The 24,479-nt window shown below is 40.8% G+C and overlaps 1 long non-coding RNA gene across 2 annotated transcripts in view; it reads left to right on the forward strand.

Annotated features, from left to right (window-relative positions):
* LOC119849275 overlaps positions 1–24,479 on the forward strand; it is a 133,265-nt gene that overhangs the window by 95,889 nt on the left and 12,897 nt on the right. For both annotated transcript variants that reach the window (XR_005290436.2, XR_005290437.2), the window contains one exon: positions 9,706–9,801. This is a non-coding gene — a long non-coding RNA (uncharacterized LOC119849275). The remainder of the gene's footprint in view (positions 1–9,705; positions 9,802–24,479) is intronic.

Raw genomic sequence — 24,479 nt, forward strand, 5'->3', positions numbered from 1 at the left:
AAACGTTTTGTGAATTTGTGTCAATTGCAAATTGTTCATTTTGAAATAAAACCAACCATCCTTCATTGCCCCTGCCCACAAATGGAAATATTTCTACATATTTGAAAACACAAATTTTACTTTTTGGGTCCAAATAACTTTTCATTATGAAACTTCCTTTAACATTAAAATAAAAATTCAAAAACATTGAAAAATGCTCAAAATCAAAATGAAATGTTTTGTTGCTGAAAGAATGGAGACATTTTCTTTGACTCAAAATGATTTCCCCTCCTCCCCCTGCCCAACTTTTAAAATTGCCAGCAAACTAAAAAAATACATTGTTCTCTCAGCTCTGGTTGGTAGGCTATTACAGAGTTCTTACTAGGTCCAACCCTACAAGGTACTGAATGCACCAAGAAGCTCAGCACTTCTTGGTTGGAGGCCTAAACAGAAACACCCCCTATGACAGAATGTAGTGATAAGCATGTACACCCACAGGATCAATAAGGATTTCCACGTCAACTATTTGTTTGATTTTTCTGGGCTGAAATTGGCTGAAATCATCTTCTTGACACGGAATTAGAGATTGCTTCATTCTTTTTGCTACAGAAAAAGCAACGCATTCCCTCTGTGTTTTCACTACGTATTTAGTACCCTTTTGCTTGAACTGAAAACCTGCTGTTTCACCTTTTTTTGCTCTGTATGAGTTAGTACAGGATGGAAGATTTTCCCCCTTTCTAAATAAAATATGACCTAGCATATTATGCAGTTCTAATCTATTTTGGCCTGCTATCTTTTTTTGGGGGGGGGGCGTAAGGGGGGTAAAAGGAAAAATTAATTCAACCGCATTTGTGCAGAGCAATATCACCACATTGTGCAGTTTAAAATCTTGCAAAGCATTTGACTTGTGAATGTAGGTTTAAGGGGAAGTGTCTTTCCAATTGCATTTTTCCCCCAATAGGTTTTTAATTTGCCTTGTTTATAAGGTTTCATATTATCATTTAGCATAGCAATAAAAATCAGTGAAGCAGCTAAAGATTGCAGTCTTAGGCCTAGCTTTGATGAATCTAATGGATGGCAAAATATTATTGCTCTGCCTAATTGAAAGTCATTCACACTTGCTACAGTTTACAAGGCAGCATTATAGTATATTGTGTATTTATGAGTAAACAATTTTATTTTACTTCTGACTTCTGCTTCAAAAAAGTAAGAGCAGACTAAGACATTGGAAAACATAATTCAGATAAAATGGGCTAATATGGCAAGAGGTTGCAATTCAAAGCTGAGTACTTGGAATTGAGCTCAGGTAGTAGTCATCTCAGGTGAATGTGAACTCTGTAGTGAAACTGAATGCAGGTACCAAGTTGTTTCAGTGTTATTGCAACATGAAAGTTTCAGTTCTGATTACTGTTGAACTCTGCTGTAGTGAAGTTTTCACTTGGGGGTGGGAGGAGAGAGTCCAGTTAGGTCACTTTAAGAGGGTTCCACTTTACTTCACTTGCAAAGGAGGCTTTGTAACATGTCTATTAATAATCTTCTGATTGATGAAAATCTTGTTATCTTCATTAAGTTCAGTCAAAACAAAGGACCAGCTATTCAGAAAGATCCTTTGTCCTGGCTGTATTAGATGTCTATATTAATTCTGCTGTCAAAAGAAATCAAGTTATTTCTCCTGTTTTTCCTTGTTCCCTAAAGTAACACACTTTACGTTCAGCCATAAAAAAGTCTTTTTTAAAATTTAAGGATTATCTTGGCCTTTTCCCCCCTTTCTTCTCTTATGGCACACATTTGTTTAAAAAAGCAAATTTATTCCAGTAAAAGCAATTAGATGGATAATCCTAATGTCAGAAATCACTCATTTACCCACATAACAAAAACAATACAAGAAGCAGAAATGCAATCATTGCTACCATGCCCCACCAGTGTGTTTCTATCCTGACTTGAACTAGCCACTTCTGGAGACTGGCTGTAATATAATGCTAAAGTATATCATATGAGTCAGCCATTAGGTGGCATTGTGTGTAACATACCTTATTTAAGCAAACTTCTTCCATGAAGAACACTGATCACTCCTGGTGTCTATCTCTGAAAAGGAAGCTCTGAAGCCAATTAGTAATGGATACAAGAACGTAACCTGCTAGTAGCCATCCTGCAACCTACCATGTACATAACGCTAGTCAGAGAATAATTGAGTCTGGGGGGCACATTCAGTTTGTGACATCTCTCTTAGAGAGTGTGCCACTTAATTCCCATGGTACAAGGCTTTCCACAATGTGCCTGCCTTCTAGAAAGGATTGGACTCTATTCACAGCATCTGTGAACCTAGCATCTTCAACAAGCACAAAAACTTGCATCAATATTGAAATAATATTTAAAATACTGCTGGCCTATATCGCTTGTAGGATGACCAGACAGCAAGTGTGAAAAATCGGGACAAGGGTTGGGTGGTAATAGGTGTCTATATAAGGAAAAGCTCCTAATATTGGGACTGTCCCTATAAAATTGGGACATATGGTCACCCTAATCACTAGACACATCAAAAGTCCATTTTATTGCTTGTTTGGGAGCCAGTAAACCAGATTCTTCATGTGGATTGAGCTTTTGTCATGTACCAAAAGAAAGAAAAATTATTATAGACAATGTTTCTATCCGAACAATGATGTTGAGAACTGTTACACCTGTAATTGCAAGACTGTCTATTTGAATAAATGCAGCTTGGGACATTGTTCAATCTTTTGTCCAAAGCAACAGAGAGTTGTCACACTTTAACATTAAGTTTTGGATCTCTGCTTTATGTTGTTCCAAATTCAGGCCTGATATATGTAACATGATTGGGAATCACCAGATGGTGAGTGCAAATGATCTTGCTACTTCTGTTTATTTCTGTACACGAGTTGGATTTTTAACTTCTTATAGTCAGCTGTACCACAGCTTATTTCAGTTGCCGAGTGTATGACAAGTAGAAAGTCTGTGCTACTTGCATTTCTATCGCTGACTGAAATAATTTTCTTCAGAGTAGCGGCTACCTACAAGTTATGCTCATGAGAAACAAAATTGGTGCAAGGGGACAAAACTTAATTAAAATCACTGGAGTCACATCAAAGCTGTATTTGGTTCATCGGGTGTATCAGAATTTATCAACAGTATGTTGCCCCTTTTTCACCCAAGTGGCTAGTCAGATTTTGAGGCCCTAGAGATGCTCCAGTTGGAAGTAGAAATTGATGGAGCCTGGTGTTTTGATGCAATTTTGTTTATTTACAAGGAATGTACAAAGTCCTGTGTCTCTGCATGCAGAAAGAACAAAAGGCGTAGTTTCTTAACTTACAGCCCCAAGTCTCTTTAGCCAACAGATCCAAAAGCTTGCTCCTTAGCCTTTTCCAGGATCTCACTCGACAGCTACTGCTCAGGTCTCTTGCTTTTTGCTTCTCAATTTCTTCAGTCTGTTCTCAGTTTCTGTGTATTCTGCCTCTCCACACTCCCATCTCTCTCTCTCTCTCTCTCACACACACACAAACAGGAACAATACTCAGCAAAACTCCCTTCCCTCCCTCCCTCCTTAATCAGTCCAAAACTCCTGGGTGGGTTCACATAACCCTTTTCTCTTAGGTAAGGACTTAATTAATTTATCCTTACAACTATGTTGATTGAACGGTGAGTGAGTTCACACCCATCCATATCAGTGAAGTTTTAACTCAACCCAGAACAAGGTTTCACCCAGCTCATAACAAAGATATAGAAAATCCCAGGGCATATCTACACTAAGCAGCTTTTAGCGACAAGGCTGTGTTGACACAGCCTTGTCGCTAAAGTTAGCATGTGTGAACACTCTGTCAGCACTTTTGCCGAAAAAATACTTCCAGCCCCGCGAACGGTGTTAGCTTTGTCGATAGGAGAGTGCTCGATCAACCATCTAATGAAGGAGAAGGCAAGGACAGCCTGCGACATCCTTGAACTCTGCGAAACATGTTGAAGAAAGGAGATGGAAGTGAAGTGGAGAGATGAAAGTACCATCATGTTGGGAAAGGAGAAGGAGCGAGAACTGTTGGAGGAAATGGCTTCATCAACAACAAGGAATGGTTTTCAAAAACCATCTCCTGCAAGTTCAAGTCACCGCGAATCGGAGTGCTACACCTCCAACTGAACAAGAACAGCACACTCAAGATTATTCAGATCTATGCTCCCACAAACACAAGTAAAGATGACAACGTGGAAGAATTATGTCAGGAGCTCACTCAAAAATCCACATATACAATCATGATGGAAGATTTCAATGCCAAAGTTGAAAGAGGGAAAGAAGGTGAAAAGTTCATTGGAAGGTATGGTATTGGTGAATGAAATCCACGATGAGAGCGACTGGCAACTCTGGCGAAGATTAAAGAAATGTTCATCGGTAACACCTGGTTCATCAGTAACACCTGCACTTAAGGCCAGGAGGAGGTGGACATGGATCACGCCCAGTGAGAAAAACAAGAACCAGTTTGACTATATTCTCATTGATAAGCAGTGCATTGTACAAGATATCCCAGTAATACCATCATTTAACACCAGTAGTGACCATTGCTTGCTGAGAGCATGGCTCAACTTCAACGGAAAGTTGGAAAAGAAAATGCTACAGATGGCAAATCAGAAACAGTAGCCAAAAATATTTGACGAGACAATCTTGAAAGTGAACATTTCCAAGGAAGACTGGAGTCTCATAGATAACGGAGATGAAGATTATAAAAACTTCACTGGAGTTTGGAGGAACAATACTCAGCAATAAATTGGAGGCAATGCGTGAAATTAGCCAAGAGACAGACTGTAAAGAGAAAAGAGAGGAATCACGGAGGAAATGTGGAACTTACTAGAGAAGTGGAGGAATATGAAGGTGACAAACTTGAGTGCTCCCTCCTCCACAAGTTGATAAGAAGAAAACTAAAGGAGGACTTCAAGAAGTACTGAAATTAAAGGCTCTTAAAGATGGCTGAAGATCACAGAAGCCTCAAAAAATGCAAAAGGGAATTGACACTGTGCAGGTCAACAATAACGGTGCTGAAGAACAGGGATGGAAAACCAGTAATTGACAGAACTGGATAGAGGCAGTCTGCAAAGATTTCCAATCCAAACTCTGTGTCTCAGAAAAATATCCCAGTACCAACACTTCAACAGCCCAATGAGCATGTACTCCCAGTCATTGTCAGCAAAGTTTGACATGCAGTTCAGCAAATGAAGGAAGGAAAAGCCCCAGGTAAAGATGGACTGATAATCGAAATGAGAAGAACTGGAGGCCAAGACCTCTGGGAAACCCTTGCTCAGAGGTTTAGCCATTATGTGGAAATGCAGAAGATACCATCTAGCTGGAAGGAGTCCAGTACCATTCTGCTGTACAAGAAGGGCGATCGTGAAGTTCTAAAGAACTATCGTCCAATATGCTTGCTCTCACATGTTTACAAATTGTTCACCAAAATAACAAACTGATTCTCACAGAGTCTGGATGAGCAGCAGCCAAGAGAGCAGGCAGGCTTTCGAAAGAATTTCAGCATGATGGACCATATTTTCACTATAAACCAGCTATTGGAATGCTAAAGGGAATTGTATTGCCTTCATCAACTATGAAAAAGCATTTGACAATGTAGAGATCAATGCAGTGCTGAAAGATCTTGCAGAGAAGGGCACTGACACAAATTATATCACACTATTAAAGAAAGCAAATTCTGACTGCACTTCGCATCCCAGTTAAGAAAAGGTGTGAAAGAAGGAGTTACGGTTTCATTAAAACTCTTCACAGCCTGCCTTGAAACCGTAATGGGGTTGATGAATTGGAAGGGTGGAATCATCATCAATGAACAGCAGTTAAACCATCTCAGATTCATGGACAATATTGTGTTGATTGCAGAAAATTCTGCAAGAACTCTGGACAAAAAGGAGCCAAGTTGGACTGAAAATTAACTGCTCCAAACGAAATTTATCTAGTCTGATACCTTGCCAAAAGCTCAAACAACAATCAAGGGAGAACAAATAGAAGAAGTTGAGCAATATGTTTATTTGGGCAAAGAAATTAACATGCACCATGATCATGAAAGTGAACTCTCGCAAAGAAAGAAAGCAGGCTGGTGCACAAACAATTCTATCAAGGATGTCCTCCAAGGAAAAATCAACAAGGCAACACGTGCCAGCCTCTTCAACTCAACAGTACTGCCGGCAATGTTGTACAGTAATGAAACATGGACGCTGACGAAGATAGAGGAAAGCAACTGTGTCACGGAGAGGGTGATGGAAAGAAGAATTCTGGGAATTTCAATCTGCAACCAAGTCCCCAGTGAAATGGTCAGACAGCAAAGTGGAGTGCAAGATGTTGTCATTGAGAGCAGGTATAGTAAAATTTGATGGGCTGGGCATATAGTCAGGCTCACTGACAATCGATGGACTACAGCTGTTACCGAGTGCTACCCACGAGAACTGAAATGACCACTCGGCCAACCTCCAAAGAAATGGGAAGATTTTATCGTGAAAAGACATGGCCACACATGGAGAAGGAAGGCCAGGATTCGAGAAGAATGGAAGACGTGTTGATTGGTGCAATCTATACGAGGGCGGAAGGACCGATCGATCAAGGTGATCAAGGTGAAGGTTATTCATCAGTTTTTCTCTACTTAAAAAAAGGTTGCCATCTAATCAAGAAGCAAAAACAATACCATGCGACTTAGGTGACCAATTACACACTATGAACTGTGAGCGTCAAATAGTTCAAGTGGACAGTCTGAATAATTCATAGGCTGAAAAAGCTAATTATCCTAGTTAACCAGTACTTTCAAATAACCTGAGCAACTGGAAAATAAAAGTCTTTTTACAAATGGTACAGATTCAAAGGATTTAAGGTTAGAAGGAACCACTTTGATTCCTTAGTCTGACCTCCTGCATAATACAGGCTACTGCGATTTACCTAGAAATTGCCACATCAAGCTCACAACTTCTCATTGAGACAGAGCATCTTTTTTGACTTGTGAACAGCTCCAGAGGAATAAGTTCACAATGAATATTACTCGCAATAAATAATTTAACCAGCTGCAGTTATGAAACCCACCACACACACTGTGATGAAGATAAAAATTAGTATTTCACTGCCCAACATTACACATGTTCATACCACAAGGAATTTTCAATTAAGAAAGAGTGGGAGGTTGCTTTTATTTGTAGAAAAGGTTGGTTTTAATTCTGTGTGTCTTCTACATATTTATTTAGATTTGCCAATGGCTGCTTTACCCAGGTCTTGCATCTTACTCTTCAGCTGCATCAAGATATAGGTTAAAAACACACAGAGTACTTATTTGCATTTTGTGTGTCATCTTTCATTTTTAGTGTTTAATTGTAGAGACCTAGCGTTTAATTTTTCTTCATTAGAAGATATCTTTCATTTTTATTGGGCTTTGTAATAACTAAGTAATTACAAACAAAGCAGAACCAAATGGTAAATGTTGAAAGCAACACTAAATGAAAAGTTGCAGTAGCCTGCGTGAAGTAGCCCACATGAAGTTTAACAGGAAAGCATCCTGGAAAATTATGCAGGTTGCATGCAACTCCTAACAAAACTTAATAAGTAAACTCTAAAATGCCCAGTTTAATTTCAACTAAATGTTTATTCTCCTAGGTAATGTCTACACTACAATCGGAGGTGCAATTGCAGCTTGTGTAGACATACCCATGCTATTTTTAATCTAGCTAGAATGACTAAAATGGCAGTGTAGACACAGCAATATGAGCCTCGGCACACGGGAGCCCCTAGGGATATACTCCCATTGCTAGCCTGTTCTGGAATCCATGAAGCCACATTTTCGTTGTTATTTTTAGAGGCACTGGCTAGATCAAAATTAGCACAGGTGTTCCCATTTCTGATTGCCCTGTAGATGTACCCGTAGTCTTGGAGCAGCCCTTGCTGAGTGCACACAAAGTGCTTGACTCCTCTGGTGAGTGCACTGAAGAGTTAGTAATGGAGACTGAAAGGGCAGGTCAAGCTGCACTGTTGATAGTAGAGGCCACAGACCTCTAATCCAAGCACGTGGATTAAATAACCTATGAATTGGGGTAATAAAGAAAGAACTTTATTACAGCTCAATCTAGTCTTATTTTGCTTTTCTTATATTATGTAGTTTCTTCTCTCATTCTCCTAGTTATGTATAAGCAAACTTCTGATATCATGGCATCCTGACTTCACAGGCACAAAAATACAGTGGCTGTGCTCTAGATTAATTAGTCATCCAGGATTTATAGATACACCACGCCTCTTCATGCAGACTTTTGTTTCCACTGACACACACTCTGCTGGGGGCAGAAACAAAGAAGTCCAGTACAGGGCTGTCACAGGCAGCAGCTACACTGAACAGTAGAAAGTCTGTTGCCTCATTTTTGTACATAATAAAATATTTCTCTCAGCGCTGCTCTGATCCTCAAAGATACATACTTCAGCAGCTACCATCAAGGAGGAGGTAATGGGGATAAAGCCTTGCAATGTATTCAACAAAATGTTTTCCAGGTAGATGTCTTTTCCTTGTTCTTGTAAGCAGTGCAATGGACAACTGGGGAAGTAGAAGGAGGGGCTGGTGGCCTCTGTACCCTTCTGTGCAGCACTACAGAGTGCATTCTGGAGAGGCAAGAGCTGCTGGGGCTGGCTACCTCTAAACCCTACAAGCTCCACCTTCCATTGGAAGTGTAAACCAAGTACTGTGATCAGAGCATGGCTGTCTTTCCGTTCCCCCCTTTGGGCCAGAATCGAAGTAACTCCAGAGTTTGAGCAGTCAAGCGTCGGAAGGACTGCAAGAGTGTGCGTGTGTGCGCGGGGGAGTCTCCCCCAACATCCTAACCCTCCTAAAGCCCCAACCCAGCCCCACCCTACCAGTGCCCCTGCCCGCCCTCCCCCCCCCAAACCTCCCCTCCCAAAGCCCCAGCACCTTCAGACCATACTCTCTCTGCTGACCAGCCTGAAGCCCTTGGGTGATAGGTCCTTCCTGCTTCCCAGCTCTAACAGGTCCCCAGCATCAAGAGGAGCCTCCACTGCAGCTTTGGTAGCAGACAGGTGAGTGTCCAGCTGCCGGCATGTGGCTCAATGCACAGCGGAACCCAGGTGCTGGTCAACCAGGCCAGGTCACGGCGCTCTCCCTCCCAGCCAGGTTTTAAGGTGAGGGAGGCAGAGGGGGACAATGGCCCTTTGGGTGCCAGAATCTTTGTAGAAGTGTGTGTCCTGGGGGGGAGGGGGGGAGGGCAAAGTGGCACAGGAATTAATACTTAAATATTCTACAGATGTTTCTTTTGTTAAAAAGTGGTGGTGGGGGGGAGGGAAGTCATGACCCCCTGGCCCTCCCAGTTCTGGTGCCAATGCTCATAGGTCAGGTTTTCCCTTTTCTCATTTTTGTTGCTGTCTTCTGGACTCTCTCCAATTTGTCCACCTCTTTCTTAAAGTGTGGTCCACAAAACTGGACCCAGTACTCCATCTGACGCCTCACTAATATGGAACAAATATCTCCTGTGTCTTACATACCACACTTCTCTTAGTACATCTCAGAATGACATTTACCTTTTTCTCTGTAGCATCACATTGTTGATTCGTACTTTGCCTGTGATCCTCAATAATCCCCAGATCCTTTTTTGCAGTACTGCTGCCTAGCTTCATTTTGTAGTTCTGCATTAGATTTTTCCTTCTTAAGTGAAGTACTTTGCACTTGTCTTTATTGAATTTCATTTTGTTGATTTCAGGTCAGTTCTCCAATTGAACAAGATCATTCTGATTTCTAATCCTATCCTCCCAAATGCTTGCAACCCCTCCTCAGCTTGATGTCAACTGAAAATACTGTAAGTACACTCTCCACTCCACCATCCAAGTCATTAATGAAAATATTGAATAGTACCAGACTCAGTACAGAATCTCTGGGATCCCACTAGGTATGTTCTCCCAGTTTGGCAGTGAACCATTGATAACTACTTTAGGTTGTTTTGTTAACCAGTTGTGCACCCACCTTATAGTAATTTCATCTATACCATATATCATAATTTACTCGTGAGAATGTCATTTGGGACAGTGTCAAAAGTCTTACCAAAATCAGTTACATCATCTTTACTGCTTTCCCCAATCCATGAGGTCTGTCACCCTGTCAAAGAAGGAAATTAGATTTGTTTGGCATGATTTGTTCTTGACAAACCCATGCTGTTTATTACTTATCACTTTATTATACTCCAGGTTTGAACAAATTGATTGTTTAATAATTTGTTCCAGGATCTTCCAGGTATTGAAGTTAGGCTCACTGGTCTACAATTTCCCAGGTCCTAGTTGTTCCCTTTTTTGAAGATGAGAATGGCAAACATAGTACCTTAGTCCTCCAGAACCTCATCCATCCTCTGTGAGTTCTCAAAAATAATAGCCAATGGTTTAGAGATTACTTCAGGTAGGTTCCCCAAGTACTCTAGGATGCATTTCATCAAGCCTTGTTGAGTTGAATACATCACGCTTATCTACATTTTCTTTAACTTTGTTGTTGAAGATTATACTAAATCACCTCCTCTATAGCTAAATCCTCACTTTCCTGATTAAGTTTAAGGGCACTTAATCATTAAGCAGTAACCAGTGTGTGCATTAGTACTTTTATACTTTATAACCCAAGGGTGAACACTTAGGTCCCGATAAGGATGGGGTTTCCATGGTGGATATTGCACAGAGTTAAAAATTAGCAAGGTTATGGCCCATTGGTTGAAATAACCACAATAATTTGTTGTCTATAACTAAATGGTAAACCAAGTAAGATAAATAATATTTTAAAACAGTGTGAATGCAAGGAGTTGCTTGGCAATTATTTCTAATTAGTCCAATTTATTGGATTACCTGCTACTGTGTCCTAAAATAAGCTTAAAAAGTTTAGTCCAATATCTGGGATACTGTCTCTAATTATTTTGCAGATTGTTTTATTGATCTACTTGATACATTCTTAATGCTCAGTGCTGTGAAATAATCCTAAAAATGGTCAATGAAAGCTAATATAAAAACATATTAATTAACTCCTGTATTAGTAAGGTTAAGAGTACCCAGAGGCTTACCAGGATTACCCTGTCAGCCAGTTAACATCTGTAGGTATGTGGCAAATTCCCGGCACTACTTTGATGGGTCTCGCACTTTCTCTTCTTGAGGAGGGTTCAGGGCACCATTTCTCTCCCCTGAACTGGGGTATTAACTGCCCCACTAGTGTCCTAGAGGAGGGGAATGGAGAGGGAGGGACCCGGGTCCACCCTCTACTCTGGGTCCCAGCCCAGGGGCCCTAGGAATAGCGGTAAACCGCTTGAACTAGTGGTTCCTTCCCCTGGGCTACTTCCCTCTCCTGTCCTTCAGCTTGTGGGGCTTCCTGCCCGCCCCCTGCACAAACCAGATATCCCTTTACCTAGGGTCTTGGTCGTCTTAGCCCACCTCAGCACTTCTCCAAACTCTTCTCTGCTTCCATCCAAACTGTTCTCTACTCCAACACCAATCCACTCTGTTTCAGCTCCTCCAAACTGCTCTCTGCTCCAACACCAATCCACTCTGATTCAACTCCTTCCCTTGTCTGATTGAAGCTGGGGGGTTTTATCAGGGGACTGGCTTCAGGTTCTCTAATTGGCTTCAGGTGCTTTAATTGGTTTCAGGCGCTTTAATTAATCTATAGCAAATTTTCTTCCCTCTGCAGGGAATAAGGCTCCCTTCTAACATTCTCCTGCTGCCCTCTGGCCATGCTGTATCACAAGGTACAACAGACTTACCCATTAAATTACCATCTTCCTTATCCTCCATCCTGGAACCTTACATAGTCTATATAATACTACCAAAATTGTTCCCAAGTACTGCAGAGTATTTCTAAAACCTAGAAATACCTCTTTATTCAATACGTAGTCTCAAAGCCACACATGGCACATAGGTATCTATTTATAAGTTTAAGAGGAACATCATAGACACACAAACAGATATTAATGTGTTTGCACAGATGCATGCACACCCTATTAAACTAAGCTCCCTCTTTGATGAATAATAGTTTTGGTCCATGTTCTGCATCACTTACTCAGAGAATTGCAGGATACCCAGAAGAGGATAGCCCTCCATTAAAGGGGTTATGACCTTATAGCCTGCAGCTTTACCAACATTTATTAAAACAAGACAAAACACTGAAATCACAGCAAAGAAAACACCTAATAGCTCACATAAATACAGACTGCATCTTCAATCTAACACTACAGTAGCAGAAGCTGAAACAAGACACATCCATATGGTTCTCTTACCATAACCTCAAATCACCCAGTCTGGAAAATTAAAGCCAAGATTGAGTTAGCACAGATATACTAATATAATATTTTTGGGACTTACTGATGTTATGGCAACTCCAGCTATTTTTTATGTGCTATTTGTCTAGTATTTTCATTCATTTGAAATGGGATTTATTGTTCCCATTTATTGTTCCCATACTGAGCCCAGTACAGATGTACTCATGGTACATTAGCCAGCTGGCTTTACAGATTGAGGGCTATAACAAGTAGTTGAAATACATTTTTACACAAAACTTTAAATAAATACTTTAACACATGGAGCATTATACAGAATAAATGGTATCTGGGTGTAGCATTTGGGTTTTAATGGAATTCGTTTCCATTGCTCATCCTTTGGAATTTGTTACCCCATCTTCCACCCACTTGTTTCTCTCATTTTCTTTTGGATTGAAACTCTTAGGAGCAGGGATTGTCATTGTTGATGGGGCTGGCAGCACCACCTCTTAAGGTAGCCTGACACTTCCCATTATAAGATAGTGTTTTCAGTTGCTTATAATTTGACCAAATTTTAACCATTTAGGCTGAAAACTTCCATTCCAGATGTTTGGAAAATTTCAGCCAGAACAGCTCAGCCATTTCCAAGGGCAAAGTTAAGGGAAAATACATTGTTTCAAAATGTTAAAAAAAATCTAGCAACTTTTTCCTTGGAGAAGCTGTAAGACCCCCATGCTTTGAAGCAGGGACTTGAGATTTGAGATGGGATCATTGTGTCAGGGATATGCCTTTTGCCATTCCCATGAAAATCTGAGAATAGTTGGGCAGAGAGGGGGAATTGCAGGGTAATGAAGGGAGGCTGGGACTGGTTGGCTGGGGAGAGAGGGGGAAGAGGCAGCTCAGAATGGTTGGACAAGGAGGGAGAGCAGCACAGGCTGAACTAGGAGTTGAGAGGAGGTGGGAAACTGGGACTGGCAACCAGTGGGAGGAGAGTGGGAAAAGGTGGAGAGGTCTGATGAGAAGCAGGGTTGTGACAGACTTTGTCTTTGTCTACACTAGCACTTTTGTCGGTCAGGGGTGTAGGAAAAAAACCACACCCCAACCAATGTAAGTTTCACCAATAAAAGTGCCATTGTGGACAGCGCTATGTCGGCAGGAGACATTCTCCCACCAGCATAGCTACTGCTGGTCATTGGGGGTGGCTTAATTAGGCTGCCAAGTCAATAGCCTACTTCACTACACAACCGTGAGTCATCCCCAGAGAAAGTCCATCTTGTGCACTGAATGAGACAGAAACCCTGCCAAAAATAATGTGATAATGTAATTGTAGACTATCATAATGCACATACATAAGGGGAGGGGAGAGACAAAATAAGGTTGTACATGTTAGTTACTTGAATTCTAACATTTGTTAACTTTTGAGTGCTTGACTTTGCAAACTAAATGTTCTTTTAACATAATTCTTTAGTGTAATTTATTATATATGTTTGTACAGCACTTAGCATAATGGAGCCTAATCTGGTTGAGGCTTTTAGGGACCTAATGAACAACAACCCCCCCCCCCCCACACACACACACCACATTCAGGATGATTGGCCTAAATTCATTCATTAGTTGCAACACTCAGGAAATATGTGTTAATCACAAACTCATGGCACTAAAACCTTTACGCCATGCCATTTCTCTGTCAATGGAAGGGGATTAAGGGAAAGCAGAAAAGGCACTCTTATTCCAGAATAAGCATGTCCACCCTTGCAGTTAGCTTGCCTGATTAATTTTCAAGTGTAGACAAGCCCTTGGTGCAAATAGTTTGAACAGAGGCGGTAATTAGCCCTCCATAGAGTATATCTATGCAGATCCCACAATCAGGACTATGGTGGGGTATGATTTGCGTGCTGCACTGTAACTGCCCCATGTAGTCCTTCTGAACACAAACTAAAAGCTACCTAGTTCACATTAACATCACCCTGTTTCAAACAGGAATACACTAACCTGAACTAGGTACCTTTTACCTAGGGTCTACGTGGGGCAGTTGCAGGGTCTACATGGGGCAGTTGCAGCACAGCACGCTAGTGCATGCTGCAGTTTACACTCCTCTAGTACGAACTGTGCAGCCATGTAGAGAAGCCTACAGCTAGTTGTGTATTTCAGCCAATAAACTCAAGGCCTGGTTCCCTGCCTCAAGAATTCAGAGATCAGGGGGATTAAGGCAGAGATCCAACTCTTCTGCTGCTTGCCACAGCTCCCTGAGAAATACATTTCCATCACAAGGCTATCAGGAGAGCATTTCTTCTCAGGTGAACTGGGCTCCTATGCAAAAAACAAATAGAAACAAAATCTTGTATGACTAAGTGCAACATTGCTGCCTGGTGATTCTGATTTAACAGTATTACATTCATAGGGGATTCAAGAAGATTTATATGGGCCTACAGTCTCCATCTCCAAACATACACCATGTCTGGAACCACAGATTCACAAATACAGAGTTGGACTACTTCTGCAACAATACGCTCTCCATGGAGTCTAATTAACTCCTGTTATTTTCTCTCTCTAAACCTATTCTAAGCTGGCTGGTGAACTTCCCCATATTTGGTCAGTTCTGCTTTGCAATGAAAGAACGAAATGGCAAAAGGTCAGGGAGCAAGGTCATTATAAATGCTGGGCTACCAAAAATCAGTGACAACAAAATGTCAACCTGCCTGACACCACCTGACTAGAAAGCCTCATCTGAGGCCTCATTTAGTCTGCCTGATAGACTAGGGATAGACACTGAGTCATTGTTTGGTTTGTAATCTGCAAATTAAATCTGTAATCTGTAATTAAATGCCTGGTATGTGAAAGAGGGGGGCAAGTAGCAGCATAGTGCCCCACCCAATATATAATTCATAAAGTTGTGGCCTGATTTTTAAACCTTCCTATGTGCCTCTCATTCATTCACTTACTTCTCCTGATCAATCACTTCATTTCTCTTTACCTCGGCTCCCTGTCTGGAGCTCTCAGATAATATTTACTGTTTTTCAGCTTTTACCCTTGTAATCTTGTCCATTTAGATCATAGTTTCTTGAAATTGGGGAGTTTCTTATGCCTATATACAGAGCCTAGCTAATTGGGATCCTGACACTGGTTGCAGCCTGTAGGCAGTACTAGAATACAAGGAATTTGAAACATCCTGGAAAGTCAATACACTTGGAGTATTTCAGGCCCTGGGAGTCAATATGTTCCAAAGCAGAGGGGATATTTCTCTGCCAGCAACTATAATCTGAATCAAGCAAAGGGACTCCAGGTAAACCGTCTGCTGATTGCAATCTGAAACCAATATTTCTGGAGTTGCCAATTGAAGCTCCATAGGTACAGCCTCTTTGTTATGGATGAGGTATATTGTACACTCTGCAAAATGACAGCACTTTCAGTAGTGAATTAATTTTCAAGTCAATCTGTTTCTGAGTGCAATTAAGAATGAGTCCTTAGAGAAACTGAGCATTCTACATCTGACTTTTTTTTGTCCCAAATAATTTCCACTCAAGTGTTGTCTATCTAAAAAACTAGCAGCGAATTGAATCTTGAGTATATGCAGTCCAATGGGTAGCTTTTGGGAAATAATTTTTTAGGAATAAGTGGCTGAAGAATATGATTCTCTTTCAGAGCCACTGATGAAGAATTGCTCTCTTTCAAAATGGCCAGAATTTCCGACAGTCCTAGATAGACCTGAAGCCACAGTTTGCCTTTAGCAAAGATGGTCACTGCCTCCATCCATTAGCTCATCACAGTTCTTATTTCTACCCTCTTACAACATAGCCCCTCCCCATCTCCCTAAATGGCAACTCTGTTTCACTAAGGTTTGGAACAATGATCAGCTTTGCTAAGTGTGCATCGTGGCTTCTGTCTCAACAAGGACAATAGTACTAGCACTGGCTGTGACCACACTTCCTTCCTTTTCTAGTTACAGTGGTTAATAGTTTCCATTCTAATTTCAGTTCCCTTACAGGCACAACTTTCCACAATATTCCCCTTTGAAATTGTATTTTTTCTTCCTGTCAGCCCGAAGACTATGTTCTCCCCTTTATTACTCCTGGGTGAAGGAGAGCAACATAAGCAGTTTTGCAATTGGAGGGCTAAACTATTCGGTATCGCTAATCACCTCTCCTGCTGTCACAACTCAGATATGGCTGAACGCAAACTTCAAACATGGGGTCCCATCCTCATGTTTTACTCATGTGAACAGTTCCATTGAAGTCAAAGCATTTCTTCTTGTGAGCAAGACCTTGCAGGCTTAGGCCATGCCCATGTTAATAGGCCCTCATGAGTAGCACAAGATAAAAATGAAATGCTTTAACCTAAGGTGAGAAGACTTGAGAATGTGGAACTTGGCATGTGCAGCAGCAAATTCTGTGATGCTATCAGCTGCACAGTTAAAGATGGATGTTGTGCACATGCATGCATGGCTTGTTACCTGCACATTTACCTTGCTGCAGGAATTTATTTGGCTGCTGAAGCAGGAGACTATAAACTCAAGGGGTTTAACAACTTTGGGGCAAGGGATACAGAGATTTAAGTGCAGGAAATTGCTTTTCTCCAGACTAAGAAATATATAGCCACCTTCGTAACTCCAAAAGCCCATTTGCTCTAGAGTGGGGAATGTACAAGTCACAGCTTGCTTTGATGACTCTTGTTACATGCAACCTATTGGTAATACGGTATGATAGCCATTCCCAACCCATCTGTGTTCCTCTGTAATTATAAGGGCTCACATTGGACTCTGGTGTCAGCTCCAGGTCATTTTTAGATGGGCAGAACCAAGTTAAATGTCATGATTCTGCTATGTTGAATGAGCAAACTGTCTGATGGAACGGTTGAGACTGGAAGGAAGCCACCCAACTGCCACTTAAAACAGGTGCCTTAATGTTGGAAAGAAGATATACTTGCCTTTTTCAAGCAGAGACCAAATTAGTTAAGGGAAAATGGGAGGTTATTTGGAAAGGAATGGGGCTGGCAGAAGAGGGTGTGGGGAAGCCATTACAGGTCTTGTGGCTGGAAGGAAGAAGTACATGTTGTGAGGACTTTAAAGAGAGTCAAGCGGCTCTATTTTCCCCTCAAACAAGGAGTTCTGATTAGTACCCAAATGCCAGGCACTTGACTAAACCCAAATCTCATCTCTGAAACTTTGAATTTCAACTGTAACTAAATGCAAATTGGAATACACTGGATCAATACTGTATTAACGTAAAGAACAATTAAGCATAGCACAGTTAACTTGCAGACATTCATGAAATTGTAGTGACTTTTGCCTTAAACCATGGGTCAATCCAATGTAACTCAACAGCAGCAGGTTTAATACAAACAAGAGGAAGAACTTTTCACAAAATGCACAAGTTACCAGTGGAACTCATTGCCATGGGATGTTGTGATGGCCAAAAGTATAAATGCAGTCAAAAAAGAACTGGATAAGTAGAGGGAGGATAGATTCATTAATGGCTATTAGCCAAGATACTCAGGGACACAACCTCATGCATGGGTTGACCCAGACTTCTGACTACCAGAAGCTGGGAGTGGAAGACAGGGGTGGATCATTCCACAATTGCCCTGAATTGTTTAGCACACTTACCCTGAAGCTCTGATATAGGCCACTGTCAAAGACAGGATACTGGGCATGATGGCCCATGGCCCAGAGTGGCAATTCATATATTCTTACATAAACTTGTTCTTTGACCCAGTTACTCACTACAGTTACTGTATTTGTGCTATAAGTGGTTGTCTGCTCAGCTTAGTTTAATAATACTTAATGGTTTATAACCTGACCATACTAACCCTTCTCCGCCTTACCTACAAATCCCTATGATTAACAACAAACCCTACTGACCATTTGTGGTAGCATCCTTATTACAGGGCCCCCTAAAGTTTTCATCAGTTTAATTTAGTGTGGATATCCTTCCCTTAGGGAAAATTCTTCATTTTCATAACCTTAATTTTCCACTTCTTTGCCAGTAACTCTCAGATCTGTCTCTCTGATACAAAACCAACATATTTCAGTCAAGTAAAGGTAATTCTAAGTAATTGCCTATGGGACATATAAAGCCTGAGTGAGTCTAAACTTACTTCATTTAAAATCTAGTAAAAAACGAGCTGGAGATGCTTAAGACCAGATCCCATTATCAGCCTTAGTCCAGGGCAGTTTTCAATTTATTTTGAGACATTTTAAGTAACACCTGAAACCAGAGCAAAGATCATCTCTTTATGGGTTTTCATTCCCAGCTGATTTGAGAGTAGCATGTTATTAGGCAGAGCATGCAAAGGACTTTGCGTTATCATTCAAAAGATTTTAGTTAGGTCTGCAATTAGTAGATTCTAAGAAACCCAGCCACACTTATTTTCCCTAGGAAAGACTCCAGTAATGCCCATCTGTTCACATAACACATATAATATGATCAGCAATCTTTTTCAGTGTCAGGGTTCCTTCCCCACTCTGAACTCTGGGGTACAGATATGGGGAGCCGCATGAAAGACCCCCTAAACTTATTCTTATCAACTTAGGTTAAAACTTCCCCAAGGCACAGATTCCCTTCTTGCCTTGGGATCGCTGCCACCACCAAGTGATTTAACAAACAATCAGGGAAAGGACCACTTGGAGTCCTATTCCCCCAAGCCTATACACCCCCTTTCCTGAGGAGGCTTGAGAATAATATCTTAACCAATTGGTTACAAAATGATCGAAGACCCAACCCCCTGGGTCTTGGAACAATGGAAAAATCAGTCAGGTTCTTAAAAAGAAGGATTTTATTTAAAAGGAAAAAGGTAAAAGAATCACCTCTGTAAACTTAGGCTGGTAGTTAACCTTACAGAGTACCAGAAAATTCAAAGAGCACAGAGGAACCCCCTCTAGCCTTAGTTTCAAAGTTACAACAAAACAGGGATAAACCTCCCTCTAGCAAAGGGAAAATTCACAAGTTGAGAAAACAAAGGTAAACTAATATGCCTTGCCTGGCTGTTACTTACAAGTCTGAAATATGAGAGACTTGTTCAAGAAAATTTGGAGAACATGGATTGATGTCCAATCCCTCTTAGTCCCAAGAGCGAATGGCCACAGAAAACAAAGAACCCAAAACAAAACCTGTCCCCCCCACCAGATTTGAAAGTATTTTTTGTCTCCATTGGTTCCTTAGGTCAGGTGCCAACTAGGTTACTTGAGCTTCTTAACCCCTTACAGGTAAGGAGGAATTTAGGCTACCCCTACGGTTATGATAGTCAGTATATTCAAAATTTGGCTGCTCAGATACTTTGTCATGAAAAGTAGTGCATGTCATATTGTACCAATTTCTACATCCTTACACCCGCTGCAAGTAAATAATTGCTTTCAAGATTATGGTGCTGATGTGTAAAACCTTCATAGACAGGGCTTTGATCATATCTTCAAGTATATATCCATGTACAGCCTGCCTAGATTAACAGCGATTTGGCAAGTCTCCCCTTCTGAGTCCAGATATCCATGGACACAGAATGTTTGGGGCTACAGCTTTGTATCTTTATGATCCACAAGTTTGAAATAAATTTCCTTGTGCATCAAAGTACTAGCCTTAATTTTTCCTTTCTGTAAAATGCTGGCATTACTCTAATGTCCTCCATTCATTGTATTACCTTTATTAGATAGGTTTCAGAGTAGCAGCCGTGTTAGTCTGTATTCGCAAAAAGAAAAGGAGTACTTGTGGCACCTTAGAGACTAACAAATTTATTAGAGCATAAGCTTTCGTGAGCATCCAATGAAGTGAGCTGTAGCTCACGAAAGCTTATGCTCTAATAAATTTGTTAGTTTCTAAGGTGCCACAAGTACTCCTTTTCTTTATTAGATAGTTTCTATCTTTCTGGAAACCCTGTGCCAAATTCGTCAGTGACGTATACAGTCACAACTTCTGATGTCACGAGAGTGCTACCCACTTACACCATCAATGATTGGTCCTGACTACATAAAAGGCACACTACACAAAGTTACAGCAGAGAAAAACCCATGACAGACACAAGCAACACATGGTGAGACAAAGCTCACTCTTATTTTCAAGATGAACACAACAAACATGGATAATTAAAAGGTTAAACAATTAGATCAGATTACAGTAAATGAAGTATACTTCCCAGTGCCCTCTTTACCTGCTTCCAAATACAGATCTTAATTGTTGTGAAATGTGTTTACATCAGCGTAAACTTAATAGCATCTACATTGACCAATATAAAGTCAGAATCAAGGGAGAGCTAAAATTAAGAGCAAATTGGCCTTGTACTTAAATCTTCTATTTTAAATTTATCAATTGTAATGTAATTAGACCTATTGGATATTAACTCTTTTCCCTTTTCTACCAAGTACACTAAATGAAAAAGGAAGAGTCTTTCCTGTCGTACAGGCTTTTATACTCAAATTTACTTCAAGGCATAGGTCATCATTCATCATTGCTTGGATTGCTTCTAGTAATGCTGCAAGCATTTTACAACAAGGCAGCAAAAATCTTGATTATTAGCAATTCAGATTTTAATCGGCAAGGCAAAACCAAAGAAATATCCTTTAAAGAGATAATTGCTATAGAAAAATAAGCAAACAACCAGCCTTTCATTCTCACGTGCAAAAATGGTTGATGGTTAGAAGTGTATTGTTGCCCTGGGGAAGGTTTCAAAGCTCATTTCTTTCCAATGCTGTACTTAAAGTGATTTATTTCAACCGTGTGAATGAACCTTTCTGCCCCCATGTGAAAAGCAGGATTCACATGGAGGAATTAATACTTCAAAAACTGAAAAAACAGCAATGAACTGAGAGAAGGATTTTTCTATCCGAGATGGTTTCCTAAATCCATCATCTTTGCTTCTGTGAATTACTTTGTCTGTCTAAATGCATTACACAAACCTATAGCTATTTAAAAGCCAGAAATTAATAATAGCTGACACTTCTTTTTGGACTTCTCATGCAGCGTGTCCTGCATCTTTCGTTTTGTAAGCAAGCTTGGATGTGGTCTTTTTGACACATTTTTAGAAAACGTCACATCAACCACTGGGCCAAGCTTATTCATCCTGTACATACAGGTGCAATATTAACTTCCTTCTACAGGTTTGTGACAAAGTAGGAAGATAGAGTTACCACCACCACCTTCCTTGGGCGTTCTAGCCAACAAGATGGAGGCTCTGACAGCTTTAGATCTAAATTTTCTAACCTGAGCAGGAATGCCTCCATTTTTTGGGGTGCTCAGCTTGACCCCACCTTAAAAGGGGGCCTGATTTTCAGAGGGCAGGTGCTTAGCACTTAGTGAAAATCTGATGTCTTTAAGATTATCCAGCCTGGACACTCAAAGATAGTCTCATCTGAAAATGTAGGCCCTTGATTGCTGCTGATGGGTCCTTAGTAGCCACATTAGTAAAGGCAGCTTAACAGAAGCACTGATGCAGCACATTCCAATCACCACGAACACAACTTTTTCTCAGGGATCATTAGTACTTTTTGGGCTAGGATGGCCCCTTAAACCTGTGACCTGAGGTGCCTAGGGCAGCCCACATGGAAAACACCAGGGTCAGGCCAGGCTGCAAAAAGGAGAGCAGATTCTCCCAAACCTGGTGGTTAACACTATACTTAGCCCTGGTCTACACTGGGGGGGATGGATCTAGGTTATGCAACTTCAACGAGGTGAATAATGTAGCTGAAGTCGATGTACTTAGATCGACTGAGTCGACTGCTGCCACTCCCCCGTCAACTCTGCGTGTGCCTCTCACGGCGCTGGAATACAGGAGTCGACGGGAGAGCGCTCAGGAATCAATTTATCGTGTCTAGACTAGACACGATAAATCAGTCCCCGCTGGATCAATCGCTGCCCGTCAATCCGGCAGGTAGTGAAGACATACCCTTAGATTCATCAGCAGTGGTGAAAGTAACACAGAACACTTACTGGTATGGGAGAAGCAGGATTGAAAACAAAATGGAGACAATACAGTTGCCTTTTTATATCCTGTGTCACGTGGCCTGTACATCCTTTGTCCCAAACACAAACTCACACCACATGGGTATGGAAAAATACTTGGAGTCCTCTGTCCACAGGCATGTCCCTACCTGTCCTGCTGACTCAGAGGCATAGCCCCTGGCTTCACTCAATGGGTTAATTGTACCACTGATTGCCCTTGATAGGCCATCAAGCAGGCTGGCTAGAGCCGATATGAATCTGTCTGGGGGTGTCACCCAGAAACATAGCACAGGTTTAAGATACAAATATACCACACATACTTATAAGTCATGATACAAAGATGATACAAACATATAAACAAGATGATCATATTTAGCAAATCCTAACTTTTCCACTGATACCTTACATGACATATTTTGTAAGATTTATTGCAACTTTGTAATATTGGTATCAATAATATTGTAAATGGTCAGTCATATTCCATATAGCATCACAACACCTTTCTCCCAACACAACAGAAGCTGTGGCAGCTTTGGGCTGCTGTCCCCTCCCCCTTGATCCTCTAATAATTATAATTATTTATTATTTGTATTACCATAGCACCTAAGGACCCTAGTCATGACCAGGACTCCATTGTGCTAGGTAAAGTACAAACACAGAACACAATAATCTACTTTGACACCGCAAGAGTGCGTCTGGTCTATTTTTTAGCATTTTTTTGTACCACTTACATATGTAATATATTTCCTCATGGTTCTCCCCAATCCCCAAACATTTCTTGTTTGTGGCCAGAACAGTTCAAAGAATTGTTATTTACTCCAATTGTAAATTAGTCGCAACCTTATACAGTTCTTACAACTAAACAGGTGGAAAACTTTAATGATTCTTTAAGTGTCTAGTATAGCACTGAAATATGATACGTAGCCCAGATTCCATCCATTGCAATGGAAGATTCCAAACCAGCTAATGTGTCTAGAGAATCATCTATATTTAATAACGTTCTATATACTAGAAAAGCAGCATAGACGTTTTTAAATAAAAATGCAACTCACCTGGGTTTCAGATTTCATTGCCACCCTAATCTCAGCCTGGGTGTAATGATAGGTTCATGGAGCTTCACAGACCTTACAAAGATGCACTCCAGTTTACAGATTTGCAGCAAAAAATCAGTTTTGGGGGTGTCACTCAAAACTCAGAATCTGACAGCTTCGCTTTTTCTTTGAAGCTCTGGGTTTGTGCAAACTCATATGGTACAAAACAAACAAAACCCTCGTACAACACTCCTGCAAAATCAAGTCTGATGATTTCTGTATAGCCAACCTACTCAGACACATGGCCTCTACCTGCCCCACCTTCTGCTTCCATCTGAAAGGGCCTCCAAGAATTCTACAAAGCCCTGAAGGAATGGCTAACAAATTCTGCTCAGCTCCTCCTTAGTCCCCCAATAACTATTAACTTTAAGTAACATATTACAAACATTTGCCACTCTCTATAATGTTTTTTTGTCTATAATGGGACAGCTACTTAACATATCAATCAGACACCCATCTGTGCATTGTTTTAAGTCAGGCTGGGCCAGTGCATCTTTTCAGGCTTCAGTTAAAAAAAAAATCCAACATTGATACCACTTACAGAATTCATGTTTTTAAAAAATCTGATTAACATTTTACCTTTCTTGCTCATCATTAATCATGAATAGTTATGTAGGTCACTAGATGTCTGCTGCAGCAGGTAAATAAATCCTGTTATTTAGCCCCACAAGTGCCAAGTATCAAGACTCAAATAATTGAACCACTGTGGCAGAGAGTGTGTATGTATAAGGAAAAGTAAATAATAGGGAGAGATGTCTGTATTTTGGCTTCTTCCAACCATTCTCAGAAGTTCTTTGGTGGCTTTAAAAATTAGATCAGGACTTAATAGTTATGGCTTTCAGTTCCTTTGTTCTTTCTGGGGTGTAGCAGTCCCAGAGCTAAGTTTAAAAAATGGATGTTACATCCCCTTTTCTAAATTAAATTGTCTATGTGGAGCCATTTACTAATGAATCTTATGCATGCCACAACCACATCAGGCTTCTATAATGTTATACAAGTCCCAGCTGCTTAGGGACTTTAAAGAGAGAGCACCACCTGCCAGCCTTAAAAGTCTATTCCACAGCATCTGTTGAAACAGGAGGTCAACTTGAGGATAGCCATAAGAGGCAGAAAAAGATAGGGCTCCAGTGAGAATACACAATCTGTAGTAATCCTCCTTTATGAAGCATTCAAATCCATTAAGGGGCACAATCCCCCTGAAGCACTGCACATCCAAGACATTGCACTATTCAGTGCCTTCTAA

Source organism: Dermochelys coriacea, chromosome 1, assembly GCF_009764565.3.
Source record: "Dermochelys coriacea isolate rDerCor1 chromosome 1, rDerCor1.pri.v4, whole genome shotgun sequence".
Lineage (NCBI taxonomy): Eukaryota > Metazoa > Chordata > Testudines > Dermochelyidae > Dermochelys > Dermochelys coriacea.